General features: G+C 46.3%; 1 long non-coding RNA gene across 3 annotated transcripts; it reads left to right on the top strand.

Moving 5' to 3' along the window:
* Positions 1-10577: 10577 nt before the first annotated feature.
* On the top strand, positions 10578-18231 carry LOC120824468 (uncharacterized). 3 transcript variants are annotated; one of them, XR_013468616.1, is made up of 5 exons: positions 10578-10706; positions 12986-13247; positions 13338-15215; positions 16559-16668; positions 16760-18231. It is a non-coding gene; the product is annotated as an uncharacterized LOC120824468 (long non-coding RNA). The 3 variants fall into 3 exon arrangements; XR_013468615.1 differs by lacking the exon at positions 10578-10706 and adding an exon at positions 12126-12233; XR_013468617.1 differs by lacking the exon at positions 10578-10706 and adding an exon at positions 12126-12233 and having other exon boundaries at positions 16751-18231.
* The last annotated feature ends 237 nt before the right edge of the window (positions 18232-18468 follow it).

The following is an 18468-nucleotide window of genomic DNA, read 5'->3' as shown; positions in this document are numbered from 1 at the left end:
GCCTTCACAGGGATTGGACCACCTGCGTCGCCTCCTTTGCTCAGAGATTATGCGGGCACACAAAGCAGGCGCTGGGAGGAGGGCAGGGGCACCGGGGGAGCGCGGCGTCAGGAGAGTGAGCAGCGTGGAAAGTAGAGCTGGCGTGTGTGCCAGGGGTCTGCCACATACTGTACCAGCATCCCGCAACACCCCCCCCCTCCACACCCCCTCCAGAACTGCCTCCCATAGGCTCAAGTCTCTCACGGTGTACTTCCTTTCTCCCTTCCTCATCCTCTCTCAGTATCTGCCATACAGTGTCAGATGTGGCTGTCGCTTGCTCACATTGAATCCACGTCTCATGCAGATATGATAACCGGAGATGAGAAGTATCTGTAAAAAAAGTTAAAACAAACATGTTTGATCACAAAGGTTTGGAACATTTTAAACAACCTTCATCTGTTTAATTGAATTAATCAAGGCCAAGGCAATCCTAATGAATGAACTTGTTGTGTGGTTTGGATTGACATGTTTACATGTATCAATCTTGGTTCATCTTAATAAGAAATAAATAAAAAATGTATACTTATTTAAATTAATAATTATTCTGCTTTGATCAAGCAAATAGTTGAAATAAAAAATCGGTTTGCAACAAAATGTGTGGATGTCTCCCCAAACACGGCAGTAGTTGGCTGCAGTTCTTCAATCTGCCCTACTGCCCTACTACCTAAAGAGATAATATTCATGTGAATCTAAATGTGTGAAGGTTTTCTCTCTTTCTGACATGCATACTCTCATAATTATGTGGAAATGAATAAACTCAGCGCTGAGGGTGTGCAGTCGCTACATGTGCAGAATTTTTCTACAGCTTTCATGTCTCACTAGTGGATTTCACACCTCGCTTCTGCTGCTCTTTTCCCCAATCTTTTCTATTACTGCGTTCTAAATCGCTCTCTGTCGACCTTAACGTTAAGTTTACAGATACATGAACGCAAATGTATTTTCATACAGTGTCCATTGTTGCATGACTTTACAGTGCAACATCAGTTTGGAGGACTGATGAGAACAGAATACCACCAAGTGTCAGCACATTTTTGTTCATTTTCATCTGTGAAAAGATTAAATGTCACTTTGTGCTACTGTTTTAGCGGTTGTATTTCATTTGAACGGCTAATCTGGATTATTGAGAAAAAAACTATATACAATAATGCAACCAGGTCTGATAGAAAACCTGAATTCTTTGTGTCCCAAGGACCGGTATTTATGTGATTCATTAAACAGTCCTGTGTTATTGTCAACGTCATGATTTACAAAAAACAAGTAAATTGCATTGTCAGCACAAAGTAAAGAAGTGATGTCTTTCCCACTGGCTTTGTGAGACGCGTTTTTTCAATTACTTTCTTCATATAACTGCAATTCATCCATCACTGTATGTAGTGAAGTTGATATATTGTAGTTAAACTACCACGGCTCCTCCCACCCAGTGTCAAACTGTCCTCCCGCTGTGAACCGAGGTCCCCCGAGTGAATGTTACCATCAATGATTGGTCAGTGCCCATTGTTTCAGCCACTGTCATTGGCCAAGATTAATAGCTGTTTCTGGTTAATTATTCCAGGCCTGGGTATTAGTCTGGAGCTGAACCTCAGCTAACCCCTAACTCTTCCATCAACGTACAATGACTTCATTTGGATTTCCCCATTCACCTCTGCCAGCCTTTAAATCTAATAATTGCCAAGTTCCTTTTGTCTTTCTGCTGAGGCGGGCTATTAGCGGAGCAGCAAGATCATCTTGGGCCAGGTCTGGTCCACGCCAGTTTTGACGAAGCTATTTTCTTAAAGTCCTGCCCCCCGCAGCCCCCCATCTTGCTGTCCATCTTTTCCTTTCTAAGAAGGTCTCTGAAGAACGCGCAGACATCAGCAAATTCTCACCCGAAGGTGAAGCGAGAACAGAAGGCGAGCGAGAACAGAGGAGAACCGACCACAGAGGCCACCTCTGTTTCTCAAGGTCCCCCTCAATGGCTGTTTTTAGGTATTCATTGTGGCCCTTCACTCTTTAAAGTGCTGGCGGAGGCCTGGCCTGGCGTGGGTCTGAGCTTGCATCCTTCCCAGCAACAGCTCTGCGGGCCACACTGATGTTCTAATCACAACCCGGCGGCAGCAGCTTTGTGCGCAGCGTTGGAAGAACTGAGGACTGGCTTCCTGCCGCTCACAATGTCTTTGTCCCACTGGAAGGTGCCGCGGCCAAGATTGAAGCCGGCAACAACAGAGGACACCCTAAAAATCTCTCTGTCTCTCTTGCCAGTGTTTCTGGAGGGAGAGCTGAGGGGCAACAGGGTGAAAAGGTTGTGTGTTTCTCCCTAGATTTAATGTAAACAACATAGAGTGAACACGTCTGGCCTGACACCAGAGAGCAGGTTACACGTCAATCAAACCACAGTGGATATGTGGTTGTGACACTGACTAATTTCTGCGTCTGTGCAGGAGCTTAAGACAACCAAGTGACTTGAAAACCTCTGGAGAACACTACTGTTCTCCACCCACGCTGCCTTTGTCACAGAAATATTTGGGGAAACAAACCCTGATGACATTGTTACATTTGCAGTAGTCAACCTACTCTTTAGGGAGATGTCAATAGGGTGAAGTTTATTGTAGAATATATGGTTGAATACAATCAATTTGATCAAAAATACAGGTGGACATGTTTTAATAGCAAGACAACATTACAGTTGAATTCAAGCAAACAATTCCTAAAAGCTGGCACTGTTTATCGCAGGCTTGAATCGCAATATTTAAGGGTTGTTGAGTTTATAATTTTGAACCCTTGCATTTGCCATCAGTCACTTACGATTGCTGATAAACTGCACACAGTCAGTATAATAAAATATGATTGACATGATCAATATGTGTAATTCTTTCAGGAGGTTCACATAATAATCAGTGTTTGAATCATTCCTTCAGTCCAAGTTAAGACATTAAGTTACAATAATCCAATCAGACCAGTACCCCTAATGAAACATTCTGTTATCTTCATCGCTTGTTAGTTAGTTTTGAATCGGCTCCTCTGTGAAACGCGCGTGCAGTCGTCGCCCCCCTTGACACTGACCAAGCGTCAGATCATAATGATGACCCCGAGGACGAGCCCACATTCCTCTCTCCAGCACGCTCCCTCTCTCTCTCATCTCCACCACGCGGACCCCCGGCCGTCATGTAATAAATGTTCAGTGCCATAATCAATTTGCAATGCTCGAGGAGCATCTCTCTTGATTTAGCCTGTAAAAAAAGGGGGGAAAGGGAGAGAGAGAAAAGGATGAGACACAGAAGACAAGAGAGGTCCCTGTGAATGTGACGAGACCGTGAGGCGAAGAAGAGGGAACTAGGGGGGTCCATTAGAGAAAAGACTTCCCGTGGCGTAAATAGTATTCATGGAGGACAGAGTGGTCATGGGGGATAGACGAGGGTCTTCTTCTCTGTGGAGCTCGAGCTGACTCATTCTCCGCCCGGCCTTTCTTTTCCGGACGCGGCGCGCCGAGGGGCTCCTTTGTGTCTTAGCAGCAGGTAGCAATGGAGTGGCAGGTCAACTTCTGGGCCAACCCCACTACCCCCTTCTCCCGCCGACCCCCTGCTGTGTGTTTCTGTCTGTAATATTATGCGAATTCATCGCATAACATAGATTTCAATATATATATATATATATATATATATATATACTGTATTTTAAATAAATGACTGTACGTCTTTGGCACTGATTCTTACTGTGGTCTTGTTTAGGAAGTTTCTGAGTCTTTCCCTTCACTTTGTGGGAGAGTTGCCTTCACAGCAAATACAAATAAAAATTGTAATTGACAATGTTTCCTCTAAAGGGGAAAGACACATTTTGATGATTCTTGCTCTCACCAATAAATGTTGACGCACAGCAGTCCTGCTTTCACATTGTAGGTTCTCTCACCGATCGGATGCTTCTTATCCTGGACTATTTTCTTCCTCTCCCCATGGTAACTCAAACAGTTTTCCCAGTGGGTGGTTCACGAGGCCACGAGGCAGCAGAATGGAGCTGCCCACATAGCACGCAGCCTAATCGAATAACCACCCCAGCATGGCGCCCAGCGTGAGTGTCGTCCCCGCGGGGGAGCTTGACCGGAGGCTGCAGGTACTTTACATGGCCGCCTGGCAGGCCGGCGCCTTTCCCTAGCGCCCTGCTGCTAAAAAATTTGTTGGCCCCCTCTGGGTTTCTTTTCTGGGAGTGTCAACCGTGGGGCCCCTGGCGGGAGATTTGTTGATATGATAACTCGATTAGACTACAGAATGGATGACATGGTGGCAGCGAGCCAGTCAGCAGCACACAGGGAGGTGTTGACTCCTCTCCTTAACCTCTCCTCAGGAGCCCTGCGTCAGGCACCTGCCCTCAGCTAATCAGCCCCACTGCCTAGTGTGGTGGCCTGGGGGAAAGGTTTCATGTGAATGATGTGTCTAAACTGACACTGGCCTGCAGTCCCGTTAGTCTCGGGATATCTAAAGACTTTCACTTAGTAGGCATCTGAAACATCAGGGTGTCTCTGACTATGGACTCTGCCACATGCTGAGCAGACGCAGACAGCCATTAACTTTCTATTTAGGTCTATATTGTCAGTGGTTACAGTTCTAGTGCCATGTCAGGTAGGTCTCTGTGACTGCATCTCCACTGGTTTGGATCCACCGTTGCTAGCTCCCTGTAGAAGTAATTTACAGTAATGATGTGTAAAAAGAAAATTGACATATGGTCATTCATAATATCAGATCACTGCAGAGAAGCTTTCTGGTCGCGTTCAGCATGTCGTTGCTCTACAACCCTGTTGACAACCAAAGTCGAGCTAGTTAAGATCAAATGGTATAAAATTCTCCAGAGATCCATTAGCTGGGATGGAAGGGGTCATAAAACTATCCTCACAGGTTTTCTTTTGAGACTCACAATAAGTTCTCTGTACCTCCTCCAGGTTATTTGCTACAAGGTGCACTGGGGCCACTCAAGTCAATTAAGTTCACATCTCCACTTTGGCCAAACAAGGGATTGCGGTGATATGAGGAGCGCTAAACACCAACAGGATCCTCCCCTTCCCAGCCCAGGCATTGAGGAGCAGCAAAAAGGACACCAAACAAAGGGCGGCCCCTCTGTGTCTCAATGACTCCTCTCTTTGTTGCCTTCTTGGGCCCCATAAAGGAAGAGGGACGCTCTTGTTTGCCCAGGAGGTGGTTTAATGGCCCCGGGTAGAACAATGGGGCCACATTCAAGCCATCCAGAGGGGCTCATTATATGAGGACGTCCCAAAGCGCAAGGTCCCTGGACGTTCCCACTAGAGCGCTGGGTGAATGGTGGCGATGGGCGGGGCGGGCCATGCAGGGCATACAGGGGGGAGAATAGAGACCATTGAGGTGACAAGCAGGTTCCATCTGCCCCCAGTGCCTCCTCACCTTGCATCACGACAGCTAGGGGGCCTCTCCGGGCACAAAGGGCAAATTTAGTGTGTCGGCTGGCTTAAAACGCTCACTTTGGAAGAGACCATTGAGGGAAATATCAACACTGTAGACCATGGACCGGTGCATTCAGCCTCTCCTGCCCCCTTCCCATTGACGGAGTTCCTTTTCCTTTCAGTCCTTTTCTCCTTTTGGCTCCATTCAAGTCCCACTTCTCTCATCTCCCAAACTCTTCAGTCCAGGCCATTTTTCCCATACCTTGCAAAGGGGCGGATGACAAGAATTAAGTTAGTTCTGGCCCAGCCCAAAGGTTTTGTCCACTCTGAGCTGTGGCAGGTAACTGTGGCCATGATGAGGTGGATCATCAATCACCAGCCAATCCACTCTGGTGATGTGACACAGGCAGCAAGGCCCATAATAGGTAGTGTAGGGTCGATCACTAACTGTTTTTGGATGTGCAAAGTGATGGTATGCATTTCTTGTCATCTCTTAGTGCTCTAAAAACTTTCCTTTTCTTTGTAACTTTGTTAAAAACTCAATCAATTTCAGGTTGTTTTTGGAGGTTAGTCTGTTTTGGCTCACAATGATGCTTTTTATATTGGAGCTGTAGACGGTCGCTTACATCAAGTGGTTATATCATGTGACATAAACACGTTATCCTTGGATTCTCCTCAGGCCAAACCTGGAGTGTTCTAAACTTGATGCTCTTCAACACTGGCGTCCAATCAATTTAATTTTAATTTGACAGAATAAGGTAATTTTACAATATAATACCAGCTGTCAAATACATTTAGTTAGCAAAATTCTCCTATGACTCTAGTCTTTAGAGTTTAGATAAAAGTAGAATAAACGTTTTTCCTTTACACACATGCAACAGCTTCCACAGACTACTGCTACAGAGGTGGCAACCAAAGATGTTTGTATTACAACTAAAAAATACAAAAGCATTTGCTCTATTTCAAAACCGTAACGTGAACATTCACATCTAAATATTCAGATCCGATACAAAAAGGTTCGGAATATGAATAAATGTAGAACAAGGATAGCAGACAGATGCACCACGAATATAAGTAAACTTCACCGGGAATCTCACTCATCCAACAATCGCTGTTTATATATTTTTAGGAATTTAGTGTCTTGAAACGTCTAAAATTGTCTGCTTTCATATATTGTGAAGATTTTAATTTTCAATTTTGGACTGTTTAAATACCCACACACCCATACATGTCCAGCATTTGCTCTCAGACACACATGGTCTATCCAATGTTGATTTTTTTTTCATTTACGATGAAAATAATGATTAAGCGCTCTAAGAAAAATTCTCAGGACCCTTTGGGTTAAGGCCATGGGAACAGAGATTGCAAAGGCATCGACACAATCGCCCATGTCCTGGCCTGAGAAACGCTCTGTCTGTGCCGCCTGTTTGAGGGTCAGGGCCTCCATGGTCGACACTCCAGTCCTCGCCTCAAAGTCTCCAGGACCGCATCTCCCAGACACCCCGCTGAGCATCTAGCAGCTAGCCCTTGGAGCCCCCGCTGGGCAAGCTCGGCGGGGGCTGTAGGCGACGGGCAGGCTCCCCGGGGGCCAGATTGCACCCATTTTGCGCCAGGCTTTTTGTGTGTGTCTCTGCATATGTTGGCGTGTTCTGAAATCTACATCTCTGCACACACATGAGATTATACGTGTGAGTGGGTTATCTGTGGGTCTGTGGGAGGAAAGAGGTCTTCCAACCAGATGCCTTTGCTCCCAGAACTCTTAAGGGGGGGGGGGAATTCCTGCTGGGCAACTCAGTAGGAACATACATCTCGCCGCAGGGGACGGCCATCAGCCCTAATGACGAGTCACATCAGTCTTCATCTCAGCCCGGCCTGACATGCCCAAGTGTCTTGTTCAGGGTGGCATATCCGTGGCGAAAGAAAGCGTATGGTAGGGGTGCTTAATCAAGCCCTGTGGGAACCCTGTGGAGGGCGAGACTGTTTGACACAGTTTACTCGCTTTGCGGGAGGTTGTGATCTTATTTCCCATTTAGCCGTGGTGTCCTTCTTTTGTCTGCATTGTGTAATTACATTTATTTTGTATTTTCTCCTCAATCATTGTACTAAAATAAAGATTTTGAACGTTATTCATAGGCTTGTGGCTGCTTGCAAATTCAGTAGTCATACCTTTGGTGGTTTGAGTATAACTGACTTTAAGGCTTTTTTGGCTTAACTAAAAATACAGAAGTACTGGTGTAAGGAGGGATAAAACAGCCTGGAGTATCGGTGTTGAGTTTGGGTTTCAGAGCGCCAAATCGGGCAAAACAGGGTGGCAGGTGTACTTTGAAATCGCCTACGAAGGCGGCGCTGTCTTTAGGCAGAGAACAAAAACGTCTGTTTTGTGTTTTTCACCAGCAAGACTATGCTTCCTTCCAAAAAAGGAGAGCAGGACATCAGAGGTCACTCTGTTCTGCCTCGCTAGCACACATCTCTCCCACTTTGCTTTCAACATCTCCATCACTGGGAGCTATACTGCTGCCGATTATATAATGGCAAGAATGTTACTTCTGGAGCTAAATCACATCAGATAAAAGGAAACAAATGGAGGAGAGGGATGGAGGAACAGAGGGAGAAAACAGAATAAAAACACAGCGGCCCATGCCTGGCCATGGATGACTCCAGAGGTTGTTTTTGCATGAAAGACTTTTCGCTTTATATCTCTCTCTTTCTCTCTCTCTCTCTCTCTCACCCGCTTGCTGTGTGGAGAGCAAGTGATGCTTCGCTTGCCTCCAGCCAGGAGGTAAAACTGAACTGCAGAGCCAAGCTGCCAAATGATGAAAGACTCTGGCATCCAGGGATGCTCTGAGCCTGGACCAAGAGCTCAGAGCGAGAGAAAAATGCTCGCTTTTCAACTTAACAATTTTTTTTTCCCAAAGACATTTCTTCTTTCTTTCTTTTTTGGGGTGTAGGTTTTTCTACCAACAGAGCGAGCAATTTTTCTTCTTCTTTTTTTATCAGTGTTTGCGTCGCAGCCTTGCAGCACAAGAGCTCCTCGTGGGAGACGGGTGGATGGATGGAAGTAGTGAGGAGGAGGAGGAGGAGGAGGAGGGCAAAAGGATGGTAGAGAATTGAGTGTTTGTGTGTGAGTGCATGTGTGTGAATTGTTGAGTGTAAAAGTTAATGTGAAGGTTTTTGTTTTTAATAGTTTTGTCCTCTTTGCTTCCATACCGGACACCTTCAATGCAATGTTTGGATCCAGATGAGTTCTTGAATCAGAATTATAAACACTCTTACAAAGCGGCCTTTGGAATCTATTTAGAATGATCGGCAGCTCCAACAATATATAAAATGTCTGTATTTTCTGTTTTCCATTGTTACCACCTGCTGCTGACTTGTGTTGTTTTGAAACCTCACATACAAGAATTTTTTTCCTCCATTTTCTTCACTTCACAGAAACTGACTAACAACAATTTAAGTCGGAAATTCAGAAATTCCCTTTAGGCAAAGTGTTCTCGCTGCGCGGTGTGAGACATTTGGTGGCCCACCAGATTAGACTAGAGTGGTTATTTGAGAGACTGGGAAAAGTGTGTTGACTGTGGCTGAATTCAACCACAAACAGAGTAGAATCCTCAGATTCTTAGGTCAGGCTGCAAGTGCCATGCCAACACTGGTTCCCTCATATAATCCCGTCTCAAACAGAGCGGAAATGTGATGCAAGTTGTCAGCAACACCATCAAGATTGCATTTTTCTGTCTTTACAGTAAAGCTACTCCCTTCAAAATTCCAGCCAGGGGTGTAATCCTCCATCTTACACCATTCCCTCTATTCATCACACTTGATTTTTCATCCCTCTGTGAAGCAGGGAAGGTGAGGAAACTGGAGGAAAGACTCTGACTCTGTTTGTGTGCGCAACAAAGAGACTGTCGCCCGCAACACAATCAGAGAGGGAGTTAGAAAAGAAAACCAACTGTGTGTGAGTGAGTGTGTCTATGTGTGCGTGTTTGTGTATCGGCCAATGCAGACATAGACACACACCTTGTTCATACGCCCATGTAGAACAGTAAGCAGAGCAGTGTGTGTGTGTGTGTGTGTGTGTGTGTGTGTGTGTGTGTGTGTGTGTGTGTGTGTGTGTGATACTCAAGTGCACGCATAAAATGGAAAAAAGCTCCAAGCAGTGGCCAGCGTCCAGATCTTGAGCAAAATCAGTCTCATATGTGCCGGCTATGTGTGTGTGTGTGTGTGTGTGTGTGTGTGTGTGTGTGTGTGTGTGTGCTTGTTGGGGAGAGGCAGTAACCTGGGCCTGTTTATGTACCACGCTATGTCTGTGGGGAGGCCTTAAATTGGAGCCATGCTGCAGGGGATTAGGCCTGCACTGCAAAAATATTCATCTTAACAGGACTTGTAGTCTTGTAGCCAGTCGGGTGAACTAATTCTATTATAAACAATGCCATCAGTGGTAGAGAGCAACGTATGAAATATAGTTGAAGTACTTTACAGAAAAAAACAGAAGAATACATAGAAGTTAACAGGAATTAGGTGAATTTAAGAATGGTGTACTGGTAATAAAACTACTCCTTTAAGAACTACTTTGGTGCTGGAACTAGTCAAAAATCTTTTTTTTTGTATACTGAGTGATACAGACCAGAGCAGATTTTACTGTGAACCTGGAAAAAAAAAGTATCCTGCAAATGTGATCAGCCCTCTTCCACTGTAGGTCAACTAAAGGATATTGGGTCTTGGTAGCGCCACTGGTGGCGTGAGGTCCAAACCATGTAACCGCAACAGAAAAGCCACTTTATTTCACAGGACGTCTTTCTCCTGTTTTTCCACAGCTTTCCTGCTTCACTCAGCTTAAACCTAAACAGTGCCCTCAAAATTATGCTCATTATTTTCTTAGACTTGGATGGGGCACAGGGACATAAGTATTGGTGGTAGATTCAAATAATGTGTTCATGGGATTGGGAAACCGGCAACCAGTCACCCAGTCATCCAGCAGAAGCCAAGAAGGATCAGCGCAGTCCTCCATGTGTGGCGGATGTTTTCCACAAGCCAGGCAGCCAGCTTGGCCGCAGCTGTCCAAACCGCAGGCCCTGGGAGAAGAGGAGGAGGAGGAGGGGCTGGGGAAGGAGGAAGGAGGCTCGGGGAGGTGGGGGGGCAGCGGGGAGGCTGGTGTGCTTGGCAAAGGTCAGACAGGCTGAGGCGGCCGGGAGTGTGGGAACTGTCCGGGAAGGCATGTGCGAAATGCTCCGAGACGAGGTATCGTCTTACAGCCAGACCGCCTGAGGGAAAGTGCTGTGTGCCTGCATGAGTAAGTGTGTGCGCGCGTGTGTGCTTGCTTGTGCCTGCTGCATGCTTCTTGGTGTGTGTGTGTGTGTGTGTGTGTGTGTGTGTGTGTGTGTGTACAGTTCTGAGAGTACCGTAACTCTTGGGGAAAAAAAGACTGAGCAGTTTTTTATGTGAAAAGATAGCGAAGGAAATAACCCCCCCCCCCCACTACCACCACACACACACACACACACACACACACGTACACACATAACTGTGAACATTCCTGCTGTTGAATAAGGTTGTCTTTGAGAGCAAGTCATGGCAGCACTAAAGACTGTGCACAGAGGTATGTAGCACATGTGTGTAACATGATTTCACGTCAGGAGACCACTGACAATCTTAATCGCCCCATCACTGGGAAATTATCCTGCTGCACCATTAATATTGTTGTGGTTCCGTGGAGTAATGTATGGCGTGTGCTGCTGAACTGCGTGTGCGTTCTAAATTGCTGTGGAGACTTCCCAGCGAGCTTCTCAAAGCCGCGGCACTCAGATTCCGTCACGTTTTGAGGGAAAATGGCTTCATAATGGTCCCTGTTTGTCTGCATGCTGAGACACACTGATGGTTTTAATGAAACACAGACATCCTCAGTTGAACTTTATTTGCACTCTCAGAAGGGATGAAAAGTTTCCACGCACTAATGCACGCGCACTCACATGGTGGCAGTGGTAGTCTCGCGAGCCGAGCTTCAGTCTCACGCGTCGGGCAGTGAGGTGAAGTGTGATGATACAGTGTTCATGTCCAAACACACTCTGCGAACATTAGCAGCGGCCCCCTCCCCTTCATGTGAAGAATTTTCTATAAAAGAAAGAAAGAAAAACTTCCTGTGTGCGTGTGTCTGACTGTCATAACCGTAGGTGTGTGTGTGTGTGTGTGTGTGTGTGTGTGTACTGCAAACTCCCACCTTTTTCTGCTCCTCCTCCTCCTCCCATCTTTCACAAGGCCGGGACTTTGAAGAAGACTAATCCGGGTTATTTGCTTTCCCATGCTTGTGTCAGGCCCCTCTCTCAATTGACTGGAAAATACAGTCTGCCGGGCCGCTCCCTCTGTCCCTGATTAATCCGAAAAGGATGTGGCCGATGGGCGTACATAAAGCGGGCTGAATGGTGGGTAAATATGATCTCACCGCCAGTCTTTTCACCCACAAGGCAACACTCTCACTGTTCCTCAAAAACCTTTATCCGGCCTGACATCCATTCAGGGCTTGTTGCATTCAGCCGGGCTCAATGAGAGGTTCCCGAAGAGCGACGTGCCCACAATGGGGCCCAGTTCATTACAGTAAATAACGGTGGCAGCCGTCGCATTGTTTCCCCCAATGCGAGTTAATTAAAAACACTTAAATCGTTGTTTTAGTCCCCTCTCTTCCTCTTTGGGTAGGAAACTGAAGGGGACCACCCCCCCCCCCCCCCCACCCCCCCAAACCCCTCTGCGCCCATCCCACCTTAAACCCTGGTGAAGAAGGAAGGGAGCCGCTTCAGAGTCTTTAAGCTGTTTTATGGGGAGAAAGGTGAGGCCTGCTGTGTGTGCTGGGAGAGCAAAAAAAGAAAGTGTTGGTTAACAAGTGCGCATGTGGCCTGTTTGAAACAAGGGAGAAAGTATGTGTGGGAATCGGCCGCATCTGCTTTCCAAATGTATTGAATGTGTGCAGATGCAACATGTGGCAGCAAGATTTTTTTTTCTGTGTGTCTACGTGTTTCAGGGACTTGCATGCACATTCACGAACACCAGTGTCCATATTTCTGCAAAAGACGTCCCTTTCATGTACGGTATGTTTGCGTGTGTGCAGTTTCTTTAGAAGCTTCTCAGAGAGAGACAATCTTTCCCAGTGTAGTTCCCCAGCGTTGTGTACGAGTCATCCCTCTCCCACAGTCACGCGATGGCCGATTGTGGATGCCTGCCAAGGCCTCTGCGGCCTTCGCAGAGCTGTGCAGCGTTTTCCCTTCCCAGGGGCCCTCGGAACTCCAGCCTGGCCTCCGCACACCGTGTTTATGTTTTGTGTAATTGCAGACCTCAGTCTGAGCGGGAGGCCAGCGTCTGTCAAAAAAGCAATGTGTTCCCTTTAAGCGGGGGCTAAATCACATCAACTCCCTGCCTGCCTCACGAGGCTGGAGGCCCCCAGGCCTGCTGATTGGATAAGAGGGAAATGGAAATTCCACTATGAGCCATATAACTACCTCTAACACAAACCAAAACTCAACACTCTTACACAGACACATGTTATGTGCACAATAATCCAAACACATTATTTCTCTTTCATAGCCCCCAACCAGCCGTGGCCCCCACGTGTTCGGACCCACACCTTGAGCAGGCAGCCGTGAAATGGGGCCCTGTCTGGGAACTGTTGGCAGGCCGGATGGAAACAGCAAAAGCGTGGTCCTCGTTAGCTGGGATGACGCTAGCTAGCCCGTCGTCTCTGGGGAGCATGCTTGGCTGCTGCTGCTGCTGCTACTGCCGGGAGGCCGAGAAAAGGAAAGGTGAAACATAACCAGCTCTGGGGCCAAGGATTAAATCAGAGACAGCTGTGAGCCAATTACATCTTCATAAACCAATTATTAAATAGCTAGTTAATACGTTGATCTGACCCCAGACAACACCTATTATCTTGTTACAGTATCAGCAGCTGCGACAACAACCGCCGACCTCCAGGTCACCCAACCCACTGACCTATTCTGACCAGGGAGGCCGGACCACATAATTCTCTTGACCCCCAACGCATCCCTCCCCTCCCACCCTCTTTCTCTTCCCCTGTTGGGAAACAGGGGCAGATCAAGGGGTGGGTGGGGTGATGGGCGGGATGGTGACCTGGAGAATATAAGGAGTGGGGAAAATTCCAGTGTGTTTGAATCTCTTCACGTCCACCCTGGAATCGGGGATCGCAGCTCACATTCTCCCCACACAAACCCAGCCCCTGTGACACGCCTGGAATGCTGAGCCTTTTTACTTCTTCCCCAATTTAGGTAATTACCGCAGCGGTCACGGTGCTCAGAACAGAGACCGTGACCCTGGGCGGTGCACAGTGACAGCCCATGTTGCTGAGGCGGCGCTCTGCTTTGTGCTGCCGAAAACAGACCTGCCGACAAATTCATCACTGACTTCTCTGCAACGGCCCTTATTTAGTGGCTATAATGCCTGCCAACTGGTGTATTGTGCCGTACCTGCGGTACCAAACATTCCCATGGAGTGTGTTGGAATAATGATGGCCCGCCATTGGTTGCCAGCTCTTTATTTGCTGTTGCTCACTTAATGCGTAGATTCAAGGCAGGCACATCTCAATTTTAAACCATTTATCTTCATTTTATGCTTTTCTTTATTTGTGTGCTGGTTGTTGCAGCTATTTGACACCTATAGCCATGTATGTAGTTCACAGAGAGAATGGGGACCCTCCCTTGCTTCTTGCTGACTCGGGGTGTCTATAATAATTTTACCCGCCTCAGAGTTAATGGACCCATAATAGGCCATGAAGCTGGTGGAGCAGGTTAATGAAACAACTGTAGAAATGAAGCTGAGTCAGTGAAAACCCACAATAGCACGTTGTTATTGCAATTCCATTTGAGTTATCCTTAAGTGTTTTATTTTGTGTGTGATGCAAACTATATTCAAATAACATTCGTATCTGTTTTGAACTTTGCCAAAATAAACTTCATTCAAAGAACTTGTTGTTATTCAAAAGCAAACACTGGGAGGCGTTTGCTGACCTTGTATAATGCCCATATAATGGCTGCATGCTTACCTGCAGGTATGAGCCGCTATCAGGTAGAGCTATCGCTCAAATCTTTGCTGTGTCATCAAGCAATTAAGCAAAACTGTCTCTTGTTTGTGTTTTTTAGAAAACCGCTGATGTCTTGTTTTTCCACCGAGTAAGACCAGTTAAAATTTGGATCAAATTAAATTAAAGGGCTCAAAAAATAATTTCTCTCACATGATTCGAATGTAACTATTTAATGATATCACCTTCACATCCAGTGGCACTGACGCAAACCTTCTATTACCCTCGACGTCCGCCACCTATAATAATCTTCAAAGGCATGGTGGTGGTATGTTTAGGGTCCAACACACGCTCACGCCCCCCAAAACCCGCGCGGGTCCCACAACCCTCCATCTGTGTGGGGTTCAGGTTGCACCGTGTCCAGTAAAGATTTTGTTTCACTGCAGGTGTTCCATCAAAGTGCTTGCTGGTGCACGGCTGGACTCAGACCCCGGCTCACTTAAATCACTGGCTGGCTGCAAAGAGCCAGCCAGTGATTAGGCTGCACGCGTGTGCCGGGGCCAAATGATGGGGGCCCACCGCTGTAGCACATCTGAGCCTTGTGGCCAGAGGTGTCATCCAGAAGATTTCACTCAGACTCCTCGAGGGTCCTCCTCCATCCTCCTTCCTCTCCCCCTCTTCCTTTTTGTTCCCCGGTGGTTGTAATTGAAAATGTATTTATTGCAGGGCCAGGGGCTGGACCGGGGAGAGGGAGGCGCTGCAGCTGATGAAGACGAGGCTGAGGTGAGGGCTGCAGGGTTTGGCTCCTCTTCAGCACCAGCAACTCACCCACACAGAGTCAATTTCTTTTTCTCTGAGTCTTTTTTGGCTGCTCTCTTTGTCGACTGCTCCCTCACATACTTCCTCTCTGCTTGCTCGTCTTTTCTTTCAGCATCTTGCCTCTCATCTTTGCAAGTCGCTTTTATCCTTTGTCTCCCTTTTATGTGCTACGTTAGCAATTTGTCCACTTTATTTCCCACTTCTTTTGTGACGTTTAAAATACATGAATTCAACCAAAAAGCATGCAAAATATGTCTACCACGTGATTCTTTTACATGATAACATAAATTAAATGTGCTGTCTAGAAAAATGCGTTTGCTTATGTTCATTTTGTTTCGTTTGATTATTTTAGACTTAAGCTTTGTGAGGTCTTTGTTGTACATTTTAACAGCAAAAACTCTATAAACCGTATAGATAATATAAAAATAAATATCATTACCTCTTGACGTTGATAAAAAATCAACAACCTAACTAATACAAAAAAAGGAAATACTGATACATGGAGTGACTTGAAGGTAAATTTAAGGGACATTCTTCTTGTCAAGCCTTTTCTTGTCAATATGTTCATCTTAAAAAGCTGCACAGAAGATTATGGAAATGTCTCACCGTACTGCTTGTAGTACTGTAATACCAAGTATCACTTGGGTAGTATTAGTATTTGTGACAAAACCTTGCGGGCGAATCAGCGGCTAAAATGTATATATATTAGGGGTGTTTGGGGGGGGTTCTGTTCTCCCATCCAGTGGTCTGTGGTAGTCTGAGTACTCTACTCTTCTGCTCCCCATTAGAGTGAAAGACAAAAATGGGCTTTCCCCCAGCAGACCCCTTGAGGGGCCCTCATAGAGCTCCCTTCTCATTCCCAGGTCTTGCTTGTTGGGAAGCACAGTGCATCTACTGGGCCCCACAGCTTTATCAGACCTGAGGACGGGGAAGGGAGGGCGGAGGGAGGTGAGGAGAGGTGAATGAGGTGCTGGGAACTTTCTCCCCCAAAATCCTCTTTGTGTTTGTGCAGACACTAGATAAAAAGACATAACCTGGAACATGTGTCCAACGGGTTTCGGTTCAGTGGCTTCCACTTCACGCTGCCCACAGTCCTGTTTCCTCGCTGAACGTTTGCCAGGCTGGTAAAATATCACAGTAGTTGTTCAGTAAACTCTGATTCCTGACGTTAATGGTTTTTAATTTCAAGCTTTGAATTTTGAATTTACAATTGAAACTTCTAGGGCGGAAGTTAAATGGAAATGAAAGCTGTTCTCTAAATTCTAAACTTTTTTTTAAATGATACAGTAAAATCATTTCAATTTCAGAAATTCTGAGATGATCAAGATCTGCAATTGTGTGGACCTGTGTAGTTGAAGACCTCTCACCGTGCGTCCATCTCTTACCCTACTTCCAAACCAGTGCAGATCATCAGCAGGTCAGTTTGAGATGCCCCGGAAATAGGTTATTTTATTCTTTCTATTCACAAACAGCTTGTAAAATGTTTCCCTTTCCTGGAGGGGCTCCAGGAGTGTGGATGTGCCGGATGGCGTGAGCGTGCCTTGGAATCACCCACCGAGAGATTCGAGGCACAGTCGCCTTCGGCTGGGGACAGTTATCGCCCGACATCCGCCGCCGCTGCCTGCAAGACATGCTGGCTGAAACCCCAGCACTCCTGGAATCTCTCAAACTGTCAGCCGCAACAGGAAGATAAATAAAAGGCGGGGGGGGGGGGGGGGGCACGAAAGCACAATGGCTAACTGAAAAACTCACCCCTGCGAATGGCCGATTGGGAGCCGGCCTGGGGTGCGCGCTTTGGCAGGCAGCGGCACGACAATGGCGTTTCTGAAATAACATAAGAGAGCCTGAGCTACGGTGAAATGCTGGTGGTTAGCATTGTCTTTGTAGCGATTCTTTGACTTCCCTATGACAAATCCCAGTAACAGAGACACTTGGCAGACCAGAGTGGGACACTTTGTGCTATAGAGGGTCCTGCACATGAGAAGCCAAAAAGATCCTTTAAAAAACGAAGCAAGATGTAATGCAGCTTTTTTATGCTCATTCTGGGCCTGTGGTAGCTGCAGTGGCAAGGATTTGTATCCCAGCTACACTGAAAGGACTGCTGAATTGGATGGAGCTTTAAAGTAGAGCAAGAAAGCTCTGGAAAATCGGCCCTCAAAGGCACATTTCAACTGGAAAGCGTTTCTTTTAAGCTGTCACTTCTTGGTAGTTGACAATCCTATTATGGCACCAACTCATTGTAATCAAGAGGGAGATGAGATATATCGGCAAAAACACATTCATCGGACCATCTAAGGTACAGAGAACTTTGTTGTTGTTCTGTGTTTGCGGGCAAACGTAGTGCTGAGCAACCAGATCACCCTATTTGCATTGACATGTGAGTGATGCAAACAGAATCCAGAAGCCAATTTCCTTTTCCTTTTTTTCTGTCCCTGCATCCCTCCACTTGCCGGCACCGCTTTAAAAAGACGTAATGGAAAATAGGTTTTATGGCTTTTCTTCTCCCTCGTTTTTTAGAGGTCAGAGAAATGGAGCCTTCAAAAGAAAATCCTGCGGAAGTAACGATCCCTCACCTCATCAACTCTTCTGCTGAAGTCTAAATATGCTTTGCGCTGAAATTGCACCCAAAGCCATATATAAAGCGGTTGGGAAGGGATTGTGAACGGCAAGTCCATATGCTGCCATTTATTTGCCTGATAATAAAAGGATTGTATTTCTTTCTTCGTCACCCTCTGCACAATGGGCAGCTTTTGAAGCAGAGACAGATGATGGAGTGGTATCGGCTACCAACGTAGTAGTAGAGATGTCCTAAAATGTATCACTGCTGACAGTAATTCAAAGTGCATTGAATGTGCATTGTAGGTAAAAGGTGTACACGTGGTCATTTGGCAAGTTGCTGTTTTCCCTTTTATTGTAATTCTCCCAGCAATGAGTTCAACCAAATGTAATTACCTGGATTGTATTAATTAAACCTTATTTTTTTGCCAAATAGTCTTTTCTCTGGGTTTTGTTTTTTATTTACCACATACATGAATGAGTGCTGGAAGGGGTCAAAGTCTAGTATGTGACTTTGCATCTGATACTCCCTCTTACCTCTTTCATCTCCAGTCTCTGCTCCTTCTCCACGGGCCTGTCTTGTGTTAAAAATGAAGGTGCTGAGAGGGTCAAAATATCAAGGGCCAGACTGCTGACATACAAATACGCAGAGATACTCCTT

This window comes from Gasterosteus aculeatus, chromosome 8 (genome assembly GCF_964276395.1).
Source record: "Gasterosteus aculeatus chromosome 8, fGasAcu3.hap1.1, whole genome shotgun sequence".
NCBI lineage: Eukaryota > Metazoa > Chordata > Actinopteri > Perciformes > Gasterosteidae > Gasterosteus > Gasterosteus aculeatus.
Note: the sequence above shows the minus strand (reverse complement) of the source record. Positions and strands in the feature narration are given on the sequence as shown.